Genomic DNA, 13,958 nt, shown 5'->3' with positions numbered 1-13,958 from the left:
ACTTTTGTGCTTTTCTACTCAAGTACATTTTGAATTCCAGATTTTTACTTGTAGGGTACTTCAACATTGCAGTATTGATACTTTTAATTCCAACATGTGAGTACTTTTTCCTCCACTGGCAGTAACTTGTATGGCACGTGTTACCATGGTGTAATGGATATCATTAACCCCTTTTCCACTGACAAGGACCTGGGTAGAGTCGTGTGAAAGTGGTACTAAATGTGGTACTAAAAAGTATCCAATCTAGAGTAGGTCTGAGCTAGGCCAAACAGGGCCAAACACTTCATAATGACTGATCACTCAATTACTTTTCATTTAGACCACCAGGATATAGTTGTAATACATGATAATAAATGATATTGTGTTATAACCACTATTATAATCTATTATAGTGTATTATAGTTATCATAGTTATACATTAATACTTTATAGTGTATTATAATCACAGTTAAAGGGTCAATTTGTTTCTTACTGATAGGGTTACTTTTGTGTAATGGAAAATGTATATATGTTTATGTGGTGTGGTGTGGTGTAGTGTAGTGTAGTGTAGTGTAGTGTAGTGTGGTGTGGTGTGGTGTGGTGTGGTGTGGTGTGGTGTGGTGTGGTGTGGTGCTAATGCTGCAGTCGAAAAGGGTCTATAGAATGTAAAAAAGAGATGAACAAAGCTACAGCCATACAGTATACTCTACAGACGGTAAATGAAGCCTATTTAGCAAGCGTGTCCATGCCGCCATCTTTCTACATCCTGTCCTGAAAATGGTACCAGTATTCTATTGGTTGGGACAGAGTGGGGGGTGGGTTAATACATGCTATTGGTTGGGAGCTTGTCAATCAAGCTAGCCACGCCCCTCCTACAGCATATGCTAAATTATCATCAATTTTAACTCAACCTCTGCCAAAAAAATACCCCTTTGTACCCCTTCCCTGCCGAGGAAACCGAAGATTTAATAAGCTTTAATTAAAAATAAATCATTTATCGAAGCGGAACTAAAATAGGCCGGAACTAATGCTCCGGGATCGGTTTCTACACGGACACATTATTGAGCGGACCGATTAACATTGAGGCCGTAAACCGGAAGCTGATGTCCGTCCTCGCTTCCGGCCCGCCAGCTTTCTGTGTAAACACCACGGCTTACAGACGGAGAACTTATTGATCAATTGAAAAAATGTAAAAGGATTTGAGAAGCTGATGGAATACGCGAACACACGATGCATAGCAGTGTCCGATCACGCACGATGGGAACTGGATTAGCGCCGGCGTTAACAGAAAGAAACTTGTTCAACAACTCATACTTCCAATTCTTGATTATGCTGATGTGGTCTATCAAACGGCTCCCAAAACAAACCTTCTTCCACTTAACTCAGTTTATAACCGTTTATGCAGATTTGCTCTTGATTCTCCATATATGACCCACCACTGCACCCTGTATGAAACTCTCAATATACCATCTCCCACATCAAGAAGACAGCAGCACTGGCTGCAGTTCATTTTTAAATGTTATCACTTTCATTATCCACAGTACTTAAAACAATATTTCGAACGTTTGACTACCACACATCAGCTAAGACATTGTTCACAGATTTATTTTGAAGTTCCGGCTGTGTCGACATCAGTTGCTAAAAAAACATTTATGTTCAAAGCTCCTTCAGATTGGAACAACCTACCTGTTCATATTCGTTCAATAACATCTTTTCAACTGTTTAAAACCACACTGTCCTCTCACTTTGAGACCACCTGTTCATGTTTTAACTAATCATCATGTTTTGCTCATTCATCACTACAATAGATCTATAACGAAATGATTATGTGCTATATGTGTACTTTGTGGCTGTTTGTTGTGTTGGTGTATGTTTTGTTTTGTTTTGTTTACTGTTTTGTTTACTGTTCTGTTTGTTTTGTCTGATGTTGATCGAATTGTCTGTACACTTCTTGTCTAAATGTGAAAAAAAAAGTGTATTTTGTAAGCGGAGCTCCTTGAAAACGAGATGGCTCATCTCAAGGGGTTATTCCTAAATAAAGAATTTCAATATAACAGGTAGGAGAAGCCAGCAGTTAAAGACATAGAAAAATCTTCGGGCTCCTCGGCCGTAAACTACGAATGAGTTCAAATACATGGGACCATAATTTAACAAAACGCATATCATGGTGATTGAAAGAAGTCTTTAAACTATAGCGACTGGAAGCTTAAATTATGTATTTATTATGTTTATTCAGGTAATAAAATCAAGTGTAAAGTACGGCAAAAACGCCTTCACCTGAATGGAGCATAATCCTTTTTGCTACCAGCAGGGGGGAAAACAGCGAAACTAGCGGCCGTTCATAAGAACTTTCTCTTGAACTCTCCCTATATCGTCTCAACTAGCAAGCCGGATACTATGCCTTTGTTGGATAATACATGTCTGTGAAATGTTGCCTGCCCTTCAGTAAAGACGCCACGTTTGGTTACACCCATAACTCGTGTCTCAGTGTGTGTTCCTTTTTTCGTTGCTGGCGTACAAATTAACAACTATTGGCCTCTTTTGCCATATTCTAAAACTGACATTTCTACTTAATTCAGTGTGTGTGTGTGTGTGTGTGTGTGTGTGTGTGTGTGTGTGTGTGTGTGTGTGTGTGTGTGAGTGTGAGTGTGTGTGAGTGTGAGTGTGCGTGTGCGTGTGTGTGTGTAGTTTTTTTTTACTTAATGGAAATCTCTGGAGTCTTTATTAAAAATAAAGATTCTGTCAAACTCAGTGTGTGTTTGGTTGCCTGCATGGGCAGAGAAGCCTGCTTGCTTTGAAAGGTCAACTCCGACAAATTGCTGCCGAGTCTGGGAGGCGCTCAGTGGGACACCAAAGGTCTCAAAGAAACAGGCACTGTCTGAGAAATGTGTGCAGGCGTGAAGCCTTAGCGCCGGATGTAAACTGGAAATTGGAATTGATCAGGATTGGAGTAACCTGTGTGGTGTGTTGTGCAGTCAAAGCCTGTAAAAAGTAATATTGAACGTAAGTAAAGGGATATACAGGACTATATAGCAGGCATGTGCACCCATAGACATACAAGGGGGCTTGAGCCCCTGCCCTTTTATCCGTCTGTAAAAAGTGCCCTCTCCAGACCGATCATGAATGCTGTTTTTACTATGGTGAAAGAAATGCAAATGCCCTCTTTCCATGCCATACCTGAGAATTGCCTTGTCCAAACTCTCCAGAACTTAAATGCAGCATATCTTATGTCGAAAGAATAGCCCTTTCTGTGTAGAAATCTATGCCGAACGCCACATCTACAGCATTCACTTGATTATGCTTAGTTCAGTGTGGTATCAAGCACTGAAAATAGCCGACCTCCAAGCTCATGCGATACTTGGAGGTCTGCTATTTTCGATATTTTCACCAAAATGCCCTTTTAAAAATGTCAGCCCTTGCCTCTCTAACATCCTCTGCACGTCCCTGTCATATAGTGTAACAGGACATGCGAGAATATGTGGGGGGGAAAAACGTGGATCGATCATTAGACTGAACATAATGCTGCATCTGCTTCCTTCCAGCAGATGTGTTTTGTTGAGCTCGGCAGTCTTCTCCACTCATTAGCTTTCATTTGTGAAGGACGCGTTTAAAGAATAGTTTCTTTTGGGGTAAAGAAGTAAACTAAGTCATACAGTAAGTACTTCTTATGTCTTTCTTTTTCCTGTATTTATTCAGGGGAGCTCGTTGAGAACAAGCTCTCTTTTTCAAGGACACCCTGATCACAGCATAGAAACAATACAAGCATTGAAAAATAAAACAATAGGCAATCGAAATCACAGTATAATGTTACAGATGCAATAAATACAAAAATATAACGTCACTGTCGGGCAGAAACCTTGTATCTCCAAGTTTCAAATTTGAACGTTTTTTCGTAAAGCAAAGCCATGCTTCATCATACAAAACTGTCGCACAAAACTAGTGAAAATAGCAGATCTACAAGCACACAACGCCTTGCGGTGCGAGGCGTTGTGTGCTTGTAGATCGGCTGTTTTCACCGGTTTAAATCATTTTTAAAATGAAAATTGCAAAACGAACGGTTTTGGAAGGTTTTCACCCAACGACGACGATATGTGTTGTTACACAAAACATGTACAGTCACTATGCAGTGTGCCCTCAAGAAGCACTTTAAATGTCCCCATTGAGACCAATCAAACCAGTTTCAGAGAGTCCTGAAGTTTATCCCTCTTGTGTGGAGCATAATACTTAAGGCAGTCTTTCCTTGCTCACTGTTCAAGGACAGGTATATCTAATGAAAACCTGTGAACGAGTTGAATGTCCAGTGACTTTTGGTTGTACCAACGAGGATAAGTACAAAGGAAGTTTTCCAGAGAAGGTATTAAATAAATAAAATACAATGTTGCTCTCTACGAACTGTGAGAGATGGCCAACCCACTTTTTCATATCGTCACTGCCTGGTCAAAACCTCTTAACTCCATTTTTGAGGTTTTAGATTTTTTTGGGCATAAATCAGGGCTATTGAACACCCTTTACATCTGAGTGTTGGTTAAAATAATATTGAACCAAAAGAAAGCAGTAAAAAGTGCTTGGGACAAAACCTCCTAACTCCACACTTTCTGCCAAACCAGCGAACTCCACCCGATTGGCCCTCTCTTTTTTTTCATAAATATGTGTTATTGAACACCCTTTACGTCTGTGTGTTGGTTAAAATAATATTGAACCAATTAAAAGTAGTAAAAAGCTCTTCGGTCAAAAACCTCCTAACTCCAGTTGAGCTCATTTTCCCGAAAATGAACATTTTGGAGTTAGGAGGTTTCGGCCCGACAGCAGAGATATAATAAGCAATGATGGTTAAGATAATCATCACCAGTGATAAACCGCAAGGCACTGTGGTAGACAGCATCAAGAGTTTTCACATCTTATATTTACAATTGGCTTAAGGCCGCAGCCCACTTTGGCACAGGGCACAGGACACAGGGCAGCCCACAGTCAACGGACACAGGACAGTCAACGGACTTTGAGACACGCCCACACTCGAGCATAGGCACAGGGCACAGGGCAGTCCACAGTCAACGGACTTCACAGAGAGAGACGCACACTTTGGGGGGGGGGGGGGAAATGCACAGAGAGAGACGCACACATCACCAATACGTTTTATTCCTTATTTTTTTCAAAACTTTTTTTTATCCTAATTTTTTTTTCTCAAAATTTTTTTTCTCAAAATTTGTTTTTCTCAAAAAAAAAATTCTCAAAAAAATTTTTTTTCTCAAAAATTTTTTTTTCTCACAAATTTTTTTTCTCAAATTTTTTTTTTCTCAAAAAGATTTTTTTCTCAAAAAATTTTTTTTCTCAAAAATTTTTTTTTCTCAAATTTTTTTTTCTCAAATTTTTTTTTCTCAAACATTTTTAAAAAAAATGTTTTTTTTTTTTTTTTTTTAACTTTTTTTTTTTTTTTTTTTAACTTTTTAACTTTTTTTTTTTTTTTTTTAATTATTATTATTATTATTATTTTTTTATATAACTTTTTTTAATTTTTTTTTTTTTTTAACTAGATGTGAGCGGACCGAAGGCCTGCAAACCTCTAGTAAGTATACAATGTTTATGACTGAAGTGGAGACAATACTAAGATTGATTCAACACTCAATCCTGAGTCTTCCAGTAAACCAGGGGTGTCCAAACTTTTTTCAAAGGGGGCCACATTATAAAATATTAAAACACCCAAGGGCCGACTTTCCTGGCAAAATGTACTTTCGGTTGGACCATAACAAAGTCACATACATGTGCATCGCAATTAAAATATTGTATTTAACTATATCATCATCGATATTTAATATCTTTTGTTGGGTGTGTGCTCTGAACAACACACAAATAACTCACATTACCAAATGTAACCAGTCGTGCAAGGTAAAAATACAATACATGGCCCTTCTTTGACCCCTTCAGAATGAGACAGCAGGAAACAATCCTGACAGATTATACTCTGGGAAAATATTCTTGTTTGACGGTGCTGGCGGGCCGTTTATAGCACAATTTAGGAATGAAGCCGGGGGGGGCGCATAACATTTGTCCTCGGGCCGCATTTGGCCCCCCGGGCCGCACTTTGGACACCCCTGCAGTAAACCCTCCAGTACTGTGTCATACTGTATACACTGAGATATAGAGTTCCACTCATCTGTAGTTTTCACCTCATATATGGCAGGTGTTACTAGTTAGTGCACTGGGTCAGCCCCAGACCATTACACAGCTTATATGATGCATGCATGGGAGATAAGACCATACATGGGAATAAAGATACATGGAAACGATACGGCTGATCTGAGCACCACATGTACGACGTGTCAGCATGAATGAGCCCACGCACATTCACACAGTCGTACATGCAGGCGCTGGCACAAAGACTGGCTTAATGCCTGCAGAATTCACATGATGTGTTTGGAAAGACAAGTGCACAAATCATCGAGCACAAGACACAGATTTGGCAAGGATGAAAGCTGTTGATATGTGCTCTTTCTTTCTTTCTCTCTCTCTCTCTCTCTCTATCTCTCTCTCTCTCTCTCTCTCTCTCTTTCTCTCTCTCTCTCTCTCTCTCTCTCTCTCTCTCTCTCTCAGACCTATGAGGCGTTGTTGAACCAGATTCCAATAGTGTTTCTAGGATTGTTAACACACAATAAATCAATCAAACTTTAATTAAGGACACTTGGTCCATCCATAGCAACATAAACATAACAAACAATACAAAGAAGGCATTTGACACCATAAATCACTCTATTCTGATTGAGAAATTAAAAGCTATCGGTCTTCTTGACAGCGCAGCAGTGAGTTGGATGCAGTCTTACCTGGTGGGGAGGGAACAGGTGGTGGAGGTGAACGGTACCCTGTCCCGTAACTGGGACAGGGTACTGGTAAAAACAGACCTAGCACAGCCTTACCCTCCCCCTGACCCTTCTTTGTATATTATCTACTATATATGTTTTGCATTTTCGGACAATAACTACTGCATAGTACTGTGTTCTAACCGTCTGTCAATCAATGTTATATGAGATACTTGAATGGTTTCCTTTTCAAATGAGCAGAAACGCTTACTAGGATCTCCTTTTAGTTGACCTTGTACCGGTGAACTGTGCCGTCATGAAACTGTACCTTTTTCCTATGCAAACTTCTGATAAAGTCGTCAATCAATCAAACCAAGGCAAACAAAGTCCAAACAAAACAAACAAACATATAGTCCACATAAAATCATAAATACATACAGGCTTACATGCCAATTAGTCTCGCGTGGCAAGACTGTTGACTCCGCGATTTGGAACTGTAGGAGCTGTAGTTCCAGACTCTATATAGCATTCGGAGATTGTGGAATTGTTGTCTGGCTACGCGAGACTACATGCCAATGGTTCCACAGTTTAGAGACAAACCTAAATTAACTCAATAAAGGGTTAGTCAGAATTGAACACATGGAGACACACACATTCATTCATGCATTCATTCAGAAAGACATATTTCAGAAAGGCAGGCAGGCAGGCAGGCAGGCGCGCACGTGCGCAACCGCACGCACGCACGCACGCACGCACGCACGTAACAGTCTCTTGTGCACATATACAGTGCATACACATCCATGTATCCACTTATAAAGAAATACATTATAAAGAAAACATGCAACACTTCCACACCCTCAGGACCCAGTCAAGTGTCTTGCATGCATTTAGCAGCCACAGAAGCTTCCATGCACCTGTTCCTATTGAAACAGGCCTGTGTTAACAACCAGCTGTGTCCGCCTCTGTCTCTCCTCTCAACGATCTATCCACGAAAACACAAAACACATTCCTCAACGAGGAACTAGAAAAATGCAGCAATTATACTAATACCCTGTTATAAATGCTCTGCCGCGCAGTGAGGGCAGACCACACACAGATGTTCAATAGAGAAACTGATACGCAGAGGACTGAGTGAGGAAAGAGAAAGAGGCTGGGAAAGAAGAGAGGGAAATTAGTTAACCCATTTAGGCCTAGAATTATTGAATGCTTTAACTATTGAAAAATCAAACCTCGGTTCGAAGTGAGGCGGTTATTTTTTATTCTATGTGTTCTAGAGCTATGAAATCTGTGTTCTAGATCTATACATTCTGTGTTCTAGATATATACTTTCTATGTGCTTTAGTTCAATATTTTTATGAATTCTGAATGAATGAATGTGAAGCTTGACCAATCCTCAATTCTGCATGCACGGGACATGTACGGGACATGTACGGGACAAACATTGCCACTCCTTGAGAATCTATGGGAATCCTAAAAAAAAACATGTACGGGACAGACAAAGCCACACCTTGGAAGCGGCTCTCACCGCTTCAAAAATAGCAGATATTCAAGTTCATGAACATTTGTGCAAATCTTTGAATATCTAATTTTTAAAGTGAACATTTTGTAACTCAAATATTTGCTTCTGGGGGGTCCCTGATGCAAAATATTTTGAGATGGGGGTCTGTGGCCAAATAGATATCATTTTGGGGGTCCTTGGGAGCACCACTGATATATAGAAACATAGGTTTTTTAAAAACAAATAGAAGGATTTGAAATATTCAAAGACTTTTCACGATTTTCCCAAAAAATAGTAGATCTACAAGCTCGCAGTGCGGCACTCGGTGCCGCGCTGTGAGCTTGTACATCTGCTATTTTTTCAATAGTTAAAGCACAAAATGTGTGTGAATCCTTGTACCCAGGGCCCAGAATTTGTTGTGACACCCCTGGCGGAGTGAGGGCACACCAAGATCAGGGGCGTCACAAGGGGGGAGTGGGCCTGAGTTGCTAGGGCCCAAGGTGGAGTTGCCTAGAATTATTTTATATTTTAGCTATTGAAAAATAGCAGAACCACAAGCTCAGAGCTGCGAGCTTTTAGATGTTCTATTTTTGAAAAGTCATTAAAATGAGTGCAAATCTTTGAATATATGTATTTTTTTTTAAGCGAACATTTGTAACTCAAATTTGGGGGTCCTTGACATGAAAGGGTTTGAGCACCACTGACATACAGTAGACATATACGTTTTTCAAAAAACCTTTGAAGGATTTGAAATATTCCAAGACTTGCACAGCGCGGCACCGTGAGCTTGTATATCTGCTATTTTTCAACAGTTAGTTGTATGAATATTTAGCCAATATTTCACATCTTTGCAAAGCTATACTTCATCATAATATATCAGATAACTCACTTCATTACTGCGTGTTTTACCATCCCTTTGCTGCAGTTGAGGTATTGCTTTTCTAATTGATTGTATGCATTCATGATTGTCTCTTGTTCAATGGGTGTGAACAAGTAAGCGTGGTTGTCTCGGAATCCTTAATTAATGTTTTATTATTTTTTCTATTTTTTATGAAAGTGCCTGGTATATGCTTCGCATATCCCAGCTTGATCGATCTTCAAACTCAAACACAAATTAGCTGTTGTGCATGAATCCATAAATGCAGCAGCTGGCTTGATCTGGTAAGACTTCATGTAAGTTCAAGAGAGTTGTTGCCCAGCTGTTCCAATCAATCAACCAGCCAGGCACGTGCACACATTGACATGAAAGGGGGCTTGAGCCCCTGCCCTTATATCCATCTGTAAAAAGTGCCCTCTTCAGACCATGAATGCAGTTTTTACTATGGTGAAATAAATGCAAATGCCCTCTTTCCATGCCATACCTGAAGGCGGCATTCAAGAGAATTGCCATGTCTAAACTCTCTTGAATGCAGCATCTTATGTTAAATGAATTGCCCTCTCTGTGTAGAAATCTATGCCGTATGCCTCATCTCCAGTATTGACTTGAATATGCTTAGTTCAGTGTGGTATCAAGCACCGAAAATAGCCGACCTCCAAGCCGACGTGTTGGAGGTCTGCTATCTTCCATATTTTAACCAAAAGGCCCTTTTAGAAATGTCAGCCCCTGCCTCTCTAACATTCTCTGCACGTCCCTGCAACGAGCAATTCCTTCACAGTCCCTCTGGGTTATGGGATATAAACAGCTGAAGGAGGCATCCCACTCGGGTATGGGAACAAAACGATAATACGTGCATGGACATCTGGCAGTACAATGATAATGTGTTTGTGTTGTTGATGTTTGTTCTAATCTAAACGGTAGACTGCACTGATTAATTCATTAGCTTTGTGAACTCAGTGCTGCTGTCACTGCATCATACAGGGATATAAAGGTTTCTGAATTACAAATACATACACATACTGTGTCTCTGTGGCTCAATCATTTCTGTAATTGTGAAAGATAATGTTTATGGACATGTTGACAATTATAGGGTGTTATCTGTCTCCTTTTGGCAAGCTTTTCGAGCAAAAATCGTGCACTTCACGATAAAAGCATGACATTTGGCACACAGTTAGAACATGCCATATGGAACATTTTTGGCTATAGGGCCATCGCAGATTTGTCTTGGGAAACTTGTGGGAGCCAATCAAAGTTGGGGTCTCAATGACTTTACTATACAGTAAAATGATACAAAAAATAAATATCCTTTAAGTAGCATGTGAGGTGTCAAACTAGGGGTTTGTCGGGATTCTGAATCCAATGCAAGCATTTGTTTTGCACGAAAAACATTCCTTTCCGAAAAACGGCCCCCACGAAACTGTGAAAAGTGATGACTCATCACTAAACCATATTTTTGTGGGGGCCGTTTTTAGCCCAAGGAATGTGATATGGAGATCAGGGATCTCCATGTATGGGCACAAAATGTGAATACAAGGGACAAGGACGGAATGTGATGTCACAATGTGATGTCACAACAGGTCAGCAGACATTGACATTGAGGCGTTACTCATACGGACAAGAGGTGCCAGTTTTCATAGTTAACTGTGACTCACGGTCACAATAAACAAACATGCTTCACAAGAACAATGTTTGTGTAATGTAATATTCGGCACGAAAGTAGTGTAACTTCAACACGGTTCAAAACCCGTTGGGTTGAAGCAGGGGGAGAGTTCCGCGTTTAAAATGAGCCCAATACGGAACTAAAACTTCCTATGGTTGCCCCCCCCCCCCCCCCCCCCCCGGCCGATCACAAAAAAAATTGTTGGGGTCCATTGGACCCCATTCATTTTCCCCTTTCGTAGTTTCGTTTTCTAACCTTAATTAACACTTTCATACATACTTTATGGTTCCTATCATTATCGCTAGTTAAAAATTGCCTTTCAATCATGATGATATGCCAAGGACCCATATTGTTTCATTTGCGCTGCATAGAAACCAATGGCGTCGCTTTGTCCATATCTTTTATACAGTCTATGGGTTGAAGGCATTTATATTGTAACTGAAACCTCAGATCTCCAAGTTTCAAATTGGTATGTTTTTTTTTTTTTTTTTTTTGTAAATTAAAGCCCTACTTCATCATACAAAAGTGTCGCACAAAACTAGTGAAAATAGCAGATCTACAAGCACACAACGCTTAGCGGGTGTGAGGCGCTGTGTGCTTGTAGATGTTTTAAAATGATAAATACAAAACAAACAGTTTTGGACATACAAGGATTCCGCCCGACAACAACGACGACATGGTTGTTCTTTGCAGGGGGAGGCTAGTATACTGTACGGAGACAGTGTTTATTTGAGAAAGAAAATGAAAAGGGGAGGCTGCGTGGGTCTGGTTTGGTAACCTCTATTATACTCCATGCCCTGAGGTGTGGCCGTACAACAGATACTGGCAGGGACGTCACAAGGGGGGGAGTGGGACTGAGTTACTAGGGCCCAAGGTGAAGGGGCCTTCATTATTTTACACTTTAGCTATTGAACAATAGCAGATCTACAAGCTCACAGCTGCGAGCTTGTAGATCTGCAAAAAAAATTGTAAGTCGTGAAAATGTGTGCAAATATTTGAATATATGTATTTTTTAAGCGAACATTTGTAACTCAAATTTTGATTCTGGGGGGTCCATGGCCAAATACAAATCATTTTGTGGGTCCTAGGCTTTTGAAAAAGAAAAAAAAAATCAAAGGATTTGAAATATTCAAAGACTTCAAAAACGTAAAAAATAGCAGATCTGCAAGGTCGCAGCGCAGCACTTGGTGCTGCGCTGTGAGCTTGTATGTATGCTATTCTGCAATTTTTCAATAGTTAAAGCATTCATGGGGGGCCAACAGTGAATCCTTGTACCCAGGGCCCAGAATTTGGTGAGACACCCCTGGAGACTGGCAACCTGCCTGTTTCCTGGACCAGAATAGAAACAGACACACAAGGGTGTCGCTCCAAATTCTGGGCCCTGGGTACAAGGATTCCCTGCGTGGCCCCTGTGCTTTAACTATTGAAAAATAGCAGATATACAAGCTCACAGCGCGGCACCGAGTGCCGCGCTGCGAGCTTGTAGATCTGCTATTTTTTTTAAATCATGAAAATCTTTGAATATTTCAAATCCTTCTGAGGTTTTTGGAAAAACCTATGTTTCTATGTCAGTGGAGCTCAAACCTTTTCATGTGAAGGACCCCCAAAATGGTATGTATTTGGCCACGGAACCCCATCTCAAAATATTGAGTTCCAGGGACCCCTGGAACTCACAGCTCACAACTCACTCGCAGCGCTGTGAGCTTGTATATCTGCTATTTTTCAATAGCTAAAGTATAAAATAATTAAGGCCCCTCAACCACCTTGGGCCCTGGTGACTCAGTCCCACTTTCCTACCCCTTGTGACGCCCATGCAGACACATCATGACATGACCTAAAAATCGGCAGATGTACCTGTGAGGTGATAATGTAAGGGCCCAGATGATGGCCTTTTATGTCAGAAAAAAGAACAGCCTGTCGTCCAAACTTTTAGACTTCCATCTTACCCGCTTTTACTGCAAGTCACTTCTTAAATCCTCAAAGACCGATTGGATTAAAATCCACTTGCCATTGTTGGCATATCACCTGAAAGTGCAATTAATCTACTGAAAGCCGGCTTCGGCTTAATAGTTAGGCTACATGAAATCCACTTGTTTTAATCAGCGAACTATCGACTACACTTTGACACGTACAGCGTCAGAGGAAAAGGGGCATAATGGCTCCTGTGTGTACGCAAGCTGCACTTTAGCTTTTTCAGTCTTTCTAGGTATACGTTATAGTAGTATGTTAATTTACTCTTTGCACCTGCAACAACTCTTATCTGCAGCTTGTCCGTATGTATACGTGTAACGCCTGACACTGTGGTTCCCCTGACACATCACCTTGACATCACAGGTGACATCACAGTGATGTCAGATACTCAGATTAGGGATCTCCATATATGGGCACTAACAGCTGACATCACAGTGGTGTGGCTGGTTCAGACAGGGATCCCCATGTAAGGGCATAAAAGGGATTGTATGTTGTGATGTCATGTGACCACTCTATGCCCATATATGGAGATCCCTGATGTCATCAATATTAAGCCCATATCTAACAGGACTTCATATCCATATATGGGGAACTGGTCCGATATTGGCCAGACGACCAAGACATGGCTCAACCTCGCCCTTTAGGGCGAGGTCGCTTGTCGTCCTGAGGCGTCTTACTAGTTCTAATACTGTAACTGCACCTGCACACCTTCAATGCATCACACTACAGAATTCTATTCAGATTTTTGTTGTTGCCCGAACACAACACTTTGCACTTTGCATTTCATCTCACTTGATCACATGCGGAAGCAGCAGCAGCAGCAGCTAACTAGCGGTCGTAAACGATGAACGGAGGCGGTCTATTTTTGTGGTGGCAAACGTTTGGGACATGTCTGAGAAGACACGTTATGGACAGTACTTCCCATATCTACAAGCCTCAGCCGTCCCAATGAACGAAAGGGTCTTTGAACCGCTCACACTGGAGGATAATTATGCCTTGTAGTCTGAGCCCAGCTTAACACTGTGATGGTTTGGCTATAGGTTTATTGGGGCCCAGTGTGTGGTAAACTGTGGGCTCTCCACAGTAAGTATTATTTAGAGTCACTGCCCATTTGGTTCCACTGTGCTACAGCCTACATAATAAAGGTTGAGATCCCCAACAGCCCACCCACAGTCAATAAGC

The sequence above is a fragment of the Nannobrachium achirus genome, assembly GCF_963921795.1.
Source record: "Nannobrachium achirus genome assembly, chromosome: 6".
Classification (NCBI taxonomy): domain Eukaryota; kingdom Metazoa; phylum Chordata; class Actinopteri; order Myctophiformes; family Myctophidae; genus Nannobrachium; species Nannobrachium achirus.
Note: the sequence above shows the minus strand (reverse complement) of the source record.